This window comes from Cupressus sempervirens, chromosome 2 (assembly GCF_028749045.1).
Source record: "Cupressus sempervirens isolate cs-2001-9-10 chromosome 2, ASM2874904v1, whole genome shotgun sequence".
Lineage (NCBI taxonomy): Eukaryota > Viridiplantae > Streptophyta > Pinopsida > Cupressales > Cupressaceae > Cupressus > Cupressus sempervirens.
In genome coordinates, this window is record NC_143119.1 from 462,759,553 (window position 1) to 462,770,204 (window position 10,652).

The following is a 10,652-nucleotide window of genomic DNA, read 5'->3' on the forward strand; positions in this document are numbered from 1 at the left end:
TTCCAATAATTATGTGTTGATTTCATCATCCCTATTAATCTAGCGTCTAGCACTGGTCACGTCTACATCATCATTGCAACCGACTACTTCACAAAATGGGTGGAGGCTAAGGAAACAAAGAGGAGCACTTCAAAAGTAGTTTGTGAATTCATGAAGGAAAATATATTAGTTAGGTTTGGTGTACCCATTAAATAGATAATGGATAATGCATTGTATTTCTCTTCAGCTGAAATTACTAAGTTTTGTTTTAAATATGGCATAATAGTTAGTCACTCATCTGACTATTTTTTGCAAGGAAATAGTCAAGTCGAGTCTAGCAACAAGAACTTGGTGAACATTGTGAAAAAAGTAGTATTAGATAATCAAAAGTCCTAGCACAAGAAGATTCATGAGACACTTTGGGCAGACAGAGTGACCCCAAAGAGGGCAATTGGAATTTCCCCTTTTGAACTAGTCTGTGGAATGGAAGCTAGTTTTCCCTTACCTCTGGAATTGGCTACAAGAAAAATTAAGGATAGTTATTGAAGATGAAATCTATAAAGATGCATTGGAGAAGAGGATCTTATAGCTAGGCAAGCTTGAAGAAGAAAGAGAAGAAATTGTGGATCACATCACACAACATTAGATGCATGTGAAAAACTTGTTTGATAAAAAGACCAGACTGTGAAAGTTTATGATAGGAGATATTGTATTGTATGGGATAAACAAAGGGCACCAAAGGGCATGCATGGAAATTTTGATACTCTATGGAAAGGACCATTCACCATTCATCAAGCTTTCAAAAATAACTCATTTAAATTGGCATATCCAAATGGTGGAGTACTTCCCCTGACTTACAAAGGTCTAGACTTGAAGCTCTATCAAGTTCCAAATTGAAAATAGGTAACCCCTGTATTCTATCATAGTTATGTTTAATTCCTTTTTTTTTTCCCCTAGTTTAGTTCCCCTCTCTTTTCTCTACTTTAGTTTTTTTGTGTAGCCACCTTTTCATTTTTGTGAAACCAAAGATCTTGGATACATTGCTTAAACATGGATTGCCCATGTCCCTAGACAAAAGCCAAATGTTGCCCCACTTTTTATTCTCTAACTACTTGGCGAAAGTGGGTATTGTGTAGTAGGAGAAGTGATTGAATTCCTTGGTTGGGTTTGAGTCTAGGTCTAAGTCCCCAAGGTTAGGTGATCTCTATCAGATTTTCCCTTTTCACTTGCTATTTCCCTCTTGTTGGGTGGGTGTTTGTTTTACCTTGTGACTAGTCGAGTAAGTTAGTACCTAATCTGAGAGACATCAAATTTTCTCATTTGATTGTGATTAATGCGGTCAGACATACACCTACTTATTTTTGTACCACTCCACTAGAATATAGATATTTGACCAATCAAATTAAATTTTTAGAGATAAGGGCTCGTAGTTTAGAAACTATACTCAATTTTGTACAGATTATATTCTAACAAATTTTTGATATGAAGTTCATAACTAGTTTAAAATTTCATGTCAAGTTGACATTACCCTGATTTTCTTGCTTTTTGCTACCACTTAAGGCCATAGTTTGGCCCCTCATGACCATGCACATACCCTAGATAAAAATCCTCTATTTAATGCAAGGATAAAGCATATTTCTCTCCAACATAACTTCATTAGAGAACAAGTTGAAGACAAGGAAGCAACTCTTCTATATTACAGGGGTGGGGGGAGAGATGGATCAAGTAGCTTATATTTTGACAAAACCACTTTCCAAAGAGAAATTTCAATTCCATTGTACACATTTGGGGTCAAAACCCATTGATGTAAAATCCTCAAGTCAAGATTATGTTCAAATGATCTCTCGGAATTGTTTGTCCTCTAGTCTAAGTGTGAGAACATATCATATTGTTGTCCTCTTGTGCAAGTGTGAGGACATGTGATTTATTTTGTAATCCATATTTTGTAATAAGGAATATTCCAATGATGTCTTCATTTTATTTTTCCTCTAGTCCAAGTGTGAGGACATGTCATATTGTTGTCCTCTTGTACAAGTGTGAGGATATGCCATATTTTGCAATTCATTTATTAATAAAATTAATTTATACTCCTTAAGAGGATGTTGACACTTTGCCTCACTTATAATGAATGTGGACATTCATTGTTGACATTCTAGTCATGTTTGTTATTAGTGATATACACTTACTCAGATTGTAAATATCTACCAAGGTTATTGTATAGTTAATAGTGTTAACCAAGCATTTCAGTTGTTACCAAGTTCTACAGTTGCTACCAAGTCCTTTGGACAAATTCTAGTGTATGCCGAGCAGTTACAACTATTGTGAAGATCAGCACTGTATGTCGAGTTTACTAGTGTAAATCAAGTTGTACAGTGTTTACCAAGTTCATAGTTGATGTGATGTGAGTCCAGTGTTGACCAAGCTACTCAGTGTTAACTAAGTGACTCAATTTATACTGAGCTCAAGGTGATAGTGTTTACTGAGCTATGCAATGGTAACCAAGTGATTCAATTTATATGACAAGTTTCACAATATTCACCGAGTCACTAGTGTAGACTGAGTTCAAAACTACTTGGAAGTGATCAGTATGGACCGAGCCTCTACATCTACCAAGTGCATGACAATGTTGAGTAGTGACAGTAGATGCCGAGTATCAGAACCTCACCGAGTCAATCTTCAGAGCTCGAGTTTCTACACTTTGGCTGACTTTGTAATATTTTGTGAAAACTTGTATTGTGGCCGACTTTGTAGTTGTGTAATTGGATTGATATATATATATATATATATATATATATATATATATATATATATATATATATATATATATAATGTATTATATCACATCCAATGTATGTATGGTATCAAAAAGGAAGTAAAGTAATCATTATAAAGGAGTAGAAGTGAAAATTACAAAGGCTACAGTAATATAAGGAGCATCAAAGATTCATCTATCACAGCAAGGTGATTTGTACACTTTGAGGAATCTCATTCAACAAAGCAAGTTGTAGATCAGAGATCAGCTACTACTTCATCCTAATAGGTGGATAAGTCAAATCCTTTAACAAGGTAGAACTAACAGTCTTATGTAAATCTCTTTACCGAGTGCATACTTCATCATTTCTTTGTAAATTCTTTTGCAAGGTGGACCTAGAAGTCCTTATTGCTCCTAATAGGGTAGATCATTGGAAGTGATCAATGTAAGCCTTAACTGGCCAACTTTATACTGCAGTACTAAAGCTTGTGGGAATCATCCCCACCCTAGTTTTACTTTCTATTTAGAAGGTTTTTGGGTCACCAAATCTATGTGTCAAAGTGTTATTTATGCTTTCATGTTTTAGTTTCTCATGCATGAAGTTTGATCAGAATTCATATAAAGGATTAATTGCTAATTAGGATAAAAGTTTTAGAAGTTACTAATTCACTCCTCCCCTCTTAGTAACTTAGCTTGTCATAATATTTCCAACAATTCATACATTTGTAAATTACATTTTTACCTCCTCTACTCATTTCTATTTAAGAGATGCTCCTCTCTCATTCTTCAACACATTATTGATGTTATTTTTAAATGACCTACTTTCCCCCTCCTCTCTCTCATTCTTTGACTTTTCCTCATTCATAATAACTCACAAGGAATTTTTCTTTGTTTTCCCCTTCAAATTTTCTCTAAATTTATGCTACTCTCATGGTAACATTTTTCTTCACCATTTGACTCTCTTGGATTTGTTTATTCATTTCTCTTTTAATTTTTCTTTCAAGAATTCTTGAAAATGATGTTTTATAACCCACCTTTGTCTCTCATTTTTATGAGACAAGGAAACTCTTTATCATACATTGTTAGTGATGAGAGTGGCCTTTGATCACGACAACTCATTACAACTATGAAAACATAACTATTCTAGTAGTTAGGATTGTAAAGCCTAACGACAACATACATTTATTAGTTTTAAAGATTAGAAAGGCTTGTAAATAATAGTGAAAATATGGCTAGTGTCTGTCATGTATATTGATGAGTCCCGATCACAATGAGACATGGTCTTTCAACCACATGGAAAAATACCAACATTAGTGGTGAATTAAGTCATTATTTCTAAAAAAATCCTTGTATTTGGTTCCCAAATGTTTGACTACAAACCCATTTAAAACATAAATTGTATTGTAATGATGTGTAAAATATGGTTCTCCCATAATTGGTGTCATTTAGGCAATGAATTTCATCTTGGAATATTGAAGGAAAAGACAATCCTATAAAATTTGGATTTTTCTTTTCAAAAACAAGTTCATACCAAGTTGTGGTGTTTCATAAAAGGCCCAAGATAGAGAAAACTCAAAGAATCTACATAGTTCTATTGTTACACATAAACCACATTTCCTCCTTGATGCCATTTTCTATTTCTATTACAAGTTGACTTGCAAACTCAACTATGAGCTTTGTGTTTGATGTTTGTTCATTAGTTGTTTAACTACTATTTTCAAATATCTTGGTTTCTATTCATGACTAGTTTTGAAGGAGTTATCATGGATAGAGAATTCACTGATTATTAGTCCCTGCCTTAATGGTAGGAGACTATAGTTTTCATATATCTTTCTATTAATAAGTCTTTGAAAACTATGTAAAATAAATTAAGCTATGGTCTTGCTCCTTTCATTTATAATAGTTGTTTTTTTATTGTGTTATTCCTATTTTTTGATTGGTTGAAACTATTTTTTCAGGTAGTATTTTCTTTTATCAGTCAACAAGTATAATAAAAATCTATAGTTTGCATATGGCATTCAGAAAACTTTGCACGTGGCATTCAAAAACTCTTCACTTGCATCGTCTAAGCTTTGCCATTTAGCATACATGCAAGGCTTTGGTTTTGGCACATTGTATTGAAGGCAAATGTTGTGAACATGAAGAGGAAGTTCCTCCATAGTCCACATGCCCTCAAAGATGCCCAACAGTTGCTCAAGTCCTACAAGGGAGAAGTATACAAATTATTGATATTTTAGCTCTTGATGAATCTCAAAAATCGAAACCATCTAAACTCTTGGCCAAGCTTGTTCGAAATGGGGATTTTTTTTAGGGTAATGTTCTTTTTATTTTTTGTTCTTGCTCATGAAATCCTAGTTTCTAAAACATACACAATGAAAGATTTCAATAACTTTTGTGGATTGATTATTGCGAATGAGGTTTTCATTTTATATGTGAGCGAGTGTGAAAATATTTGGAGAAAATTGTTTGTTTCGTTCAATGGGCTATTGTTTATGATGACAATTCTCTTTAGCCACCAAAGCAATTATTTGTAAAACTTCACCAGAGTTTAAGCATTGTATTCCCTACACTTTAGGGTCACCCTTGCACTGTTGAAATGTTAATGTTAAGAAAAAGTTCATACAATAATGTTTAAAAAAAGTCCATGCAATTGAATCCAAGAGCATATGGTTGATGTATCTCAACAGATTACTTTTGTTAGTTATGGTTTTTGAGTTTCTTGCTGCTACTCTTGGCTTTCTACAATTCTTCAAGGTTTATATTCTTCCTAGTTTGAATTTATGAGGTATGCATTCAAACTGTCATATTATTGCAATGAAAGGATCATGACCTTTATTTTCTTGGGGCTTAACAATTTTTATGTGGCATGAGGGTTTTTCAATGGGTTGGCAACCAATTACTAGGGTTTGAGCATGACAATTTGGATTACTAGATTTGATTTAGGTTTTGTGTATCAAGATATTGGATTCTCTCTCCTTCAAGTCATAAATTAGAGTCTTTTTATTTGCAATAGGGAGTGGGTGTGTTGCATTAGGGTTTATATGTTAGTTATCATTATATTGAATAGAGATTTGGGATGTTGCTATTATGTTAAAGATTTGAATTGGCTTGGTTGGTTTACTTTTTGTTCAAATTTCTTTTTATCTCTTACAAGCTTTATTTTTTATGGTAAATTTTTTTTTTTCTATTTCTATATTTGTGTTAAATTCTCTTTCCCAAGAAATGTTTTTCAATTTCTTGTGAGAAAGTTAGGGATGTTCGTATGTGATATGGTTAAGCTTTTCTCAAATAAAGTTTAGATGACCATTTTGGTCAATGGTTTAAGATGGAATGCACATTTAATGATTATATCTATGTCAGAGTTGACTTTTCAAAGTTGATATTTTAATATTTTACTTTTATGGAGTTTTTTTATTCAATTTTGTAATGTGGGTTTTGCAGTTTTCAATAATTTGTGTAGCTATAGCTTATTTACATATAATTCTTCCACTCTTGTAAGCACTAGTTCAAAAATATTAGTCATATTATGCCATTAGATATATTTGGCATATATAGTGATAATGAAAATTTTGACCAACTTCAAAGTTTAACATTGTCTCTAGCCCTCATAAAGAAGGAGGCCATTAATGCACTAGGACATGATTTCCATTACATTTGTTCTTTTACTAAAACTTTAATGAAGGGTGACTTTAATTACTATTTTCTAACTCATCTGACATATTTTAGTCGAGATCTTAAAGCTATGAAAAAATATATTAAAATATAATATCTTAAACCATATTAAAAAAAATATTTTAATATCAAATATATTGAAACATTTATATCATCAATTCATTAACAAAAATAAATGTTAATAAAATATGTTGTTCTTTAAAATAAAATTGTTTAAGTTCCTAACCTTATTTTTATATATTCAAATAGGTTCATCAATAGCAATGCTAAATTGAAAGCAAAATACAATATAAAGACTTACTATTTGCTTTTAATTAGATCATCAGTTAGAGGTGAATGAGAAGGAAGCATTCCAATAGCTTCAATCTCCATTAAAAATATCTGTTAAATCACATGATCAAATTCTTACACAATCTCATCATTTGTGCTACACCGATGAACATTTATGAAGACAAGTTACAAAGTAAATAGACTCTTATTAATTTGTAGGAATATAAAGGCAAGTAAACAAATAGGCATGCCACTTATGAACTTGTAATTTTTTCCTTACGCAACATATTGTTTCATTTTGTTAAGTTGACTAATTGATTCAAGCCCAAGTAGAGTCATTTATTTTTTCTATGAATCAACTTTATTGTAAAATTTATTTAGTAAGAAACCATTCTTCCATACTATATTTATTCTATTATGCAATTTATTTTCCACTGATTCAATGGCCATGTCTATTAATCTCCAATTCTTAGTGTTTTACTTCCAACATTAGAAGAATCTTCTTTGAATTTTATTAATTTTTTCTTGATCCCCTTTGGTGCTAGTAGCAATATGCCTTCACAATCCATATAAATAAATATGAAGAGATTTTATGTAGCCAGATAACATCCATGTATTAGTTGTTCTTTCTATTCAAGTAGATTTTCTTATTAGTTCTCAGATATGTGTGAGATTGTATGCTTCCAAGAGTAATGATCAAATTATCAAAGATTGGTTGGATAGTTTTCAACACAATGGTCTTCTCATGGAAACTTGACATGATTAAAGACTTCTTTCTTTTCATGATGCATGCATACAATGTTGTCTAAGCTAGAATTCAAAAGTACATTCCCATCAGTCAATAGTGGCACCATATTCACACAAGAGGATATATAGAGGATTTAGAGATTATTCTTCTAGGTAGTGTCAAATAACAATACCACCCAACAAGTGGAAACATAGTTGTATGAGTATTGCACCAAAATAGCGTATTATTGAGACATTTGAAGAGCACCAGTGAGAAAGCGTTTGGCATTGTAAAATATTATGTTTACTTGACATTTGTAATTTTTGAAAGCTAATTTTTATTGATTTATATTATTCATTACAACAACAAGGAAAGTCTTGGAACTCTAATTGAATATAATGCAAAGAAAATATTTTATGTGAAGTTGAAGGAGCTGAAGGCTACCTTAATAACCCTGATTACTAAAAATAGTGATATTAATGATGATGTGATGTAAAATGATAGACAACACCATAGAGAGTCAGATTTGCCTGACATTGAAATTGTGCATCTCTAATGGGGGATGCTCTTATGGATTTTATATATTGGTCTGACAAGAATCAACAACAAAATATGAATTTGTCCTTGTATAAGGTTAGTAAATATCAACTAGTTGTATTAAATATCCCTCTTTGTTAATATGATATTGAGGAGAACTACTTTAAACATGATATTGACACTTTCCATTGCATGTTAGTATCATGATCACATGCTCAAGTCTTCGAGTAGATGGTATGGATGTGAGACCTGTGAAAACATTTTGGCATGATAGTTTAGAGTTTTGGAAATTAAATCAAGGAGCATATAGTTGATATTGACATCAATGTGCATAATACATATTTGGCTGCAAATATTTTACTTTACAAGTTAACTATATTTCCAACTTCTGCATTCTCCAATCCTTTCAATACATCTAGTGCCAATGAATGTGCCGTTGTAGAAAGCTAGGAACAATACTACAGGTGAAATGAGACTTGTCTTTACAGTAACTACTATGAAATGCAAAGTTTCCTTTATAATCTTAATTATTTGGTTGGAATGTCAAGTACAACAATTTTAGTAATAGGAAGTTTAAAATCTAAAAATAGATTATGAAATTTTTATATAACCAACATTTTCCTGAAAATGGTGTAATCATGAATTGCAGGATATTGTGAAAAGTGAATTGTAGTTTGATCTTGAGGTAAAATGTTATTCAATTTGATGAATCTATACAAAGTTTCCATCTGGTAGCAATGTGGTTTCAACAAGACATTGTAGGACATTGATGTTTTTAGTAAAAGCAATAATAGCATAATCACAAGCCCATACAGGAGCGAGTAGGGATGAGGAAACATGATAGTTTCCAACCAAATATATTGATAAAATTGATTGATCTTTTAGTGAGAGAATTTCCATGAAGGAATGTTGCAAGGGTTCCCACCTAACATGAAGTCAAAGACAAAAATCTATTCATCTTTAGAATTCTAGTAATAAGCTCTTAGGGAAAGCATTTTAGGACACAATATCTTTAGTACAAGTGTATTGCCTTCAGCCATACAAAAAATAGAGTCAGGAAGATGATCACTATATATTAATTTTGTTTAGTGTTACTTATATTGATATTTATGCACAACTATTTTAGTCAACTTCTCTTTAAAACAACATGTATATATGTTCTCTTTTAATGTTGCTTAGTTCACTTTCCTTGCACAAGGCAAGGACTCGAGCTCTACAGAGCCCTTGTTTTTAAGAGGAATTGGTCACTTTAATTTTTCTATATTGACAAAAATCAAAGATCTTTCCTTGCATCTGAATCAAACATTTGGGTGTTTATTCTTTAGTTCAAGACTTCTTCCTTGTTGCATTTTTATTCTCAACAAGAGATTTGTAGAGTTTTATTTGAGAGTATCATTTTAAAAAATAGTACAAGTTCTTCCCCAAATTGAAATACAAGAACTTCCTCTAAAGAAAGAATTTCATTAATGTATATTTTTCCACTTGTAAATGAAATTAGAAACCCTGCTTTAAACACATTTTGCTATAAAAGAACTAAGTTTTTCCCCTACTTAAAATCCCGCTTGAAAGTATCTTCCAAGAATAAATGAAGTATTTTTTCCAACCTACAATCTTAGGCATCAAAAACCCATTTGCAAGAAACAAAACTTCCCAAAATAAATTTTATTGGATTTAAAAAATTCCAATTATAAATAAGAAGTCCCTTAACTTGTATGTATATATGCACTAGCATCTCATTTGCATACCAAAATCTTGCATTTAATCTACTTGTAATGATCAGGAAAAATCCCATAATTCATCTATTTTCTCATTTGAAAAGTTGTTTCCTTTAACTTTTTTTAAAGGTTTGATTGTCCAACATGTATAGCTACCGATTTGCAAAGTTTTAGCTTGGAGCTTAAAGTTCCACAACTTCTGCTATTTTCCCATATGGTTTACCCAATCAAAAAATCATGGAATTGGTCTTATTTTGTAAATAGATTTCAAGGCTAAAGAATGGCACGGGGAAAGAAAAATCATAGGATAAAGTGATAGAGGGAAAGAGATAAGTGATGCAATACTTTCCATCATAGAATTCTTTCAAGATAAAGATGGTTCCAAGGAATATTGAACTAATTCTTTTCCAAAATGTAGGTTCCAAATCTTGGTCAAGATGTTTCCACTAAATCAGAACACATTAATCATAGAGCATCCTATATCAATATGAAGAATAATAAAGGATGATGTAATAGGAGTTGTGTCTTGTGAAACACTTTCATCGTGCATTTTAAAATTTTGTTATTGACAAATTACATGTAATTGGGAATTAATTTGTAATTAGTTTTGATCTCTTCACTTGTAAAGTCATTGCATGCAATCAAATTGTAGGTCAAGTACATTAGGACTTGCAGTTTGAATAAAGTCAAAGTGAGTCAGGGAATAGGTCAGAGTTTGTTGAGTTTCTCCCACATTTTTATCTTAGCTCATCATAGGTATAAATAAAAGAGGACAATCTTTCTAATTTTCATCTTTTGGGAAGTGCAAGAAAACACAACTATTTTGTGTATGCACTCTAAGACTTTGGGCTTAAATGTCAATTAGATTGTTTTCAATAAAAGAGGTAGGTTATTTTAAGACTTTTAACCATTCCAAACTTTGATGTGACAACATTTTCTTGAGTTTATTGTGAGTTTTATACTTTTTTTGAAGAGGATTTAAACTCAATATTGTAGACTT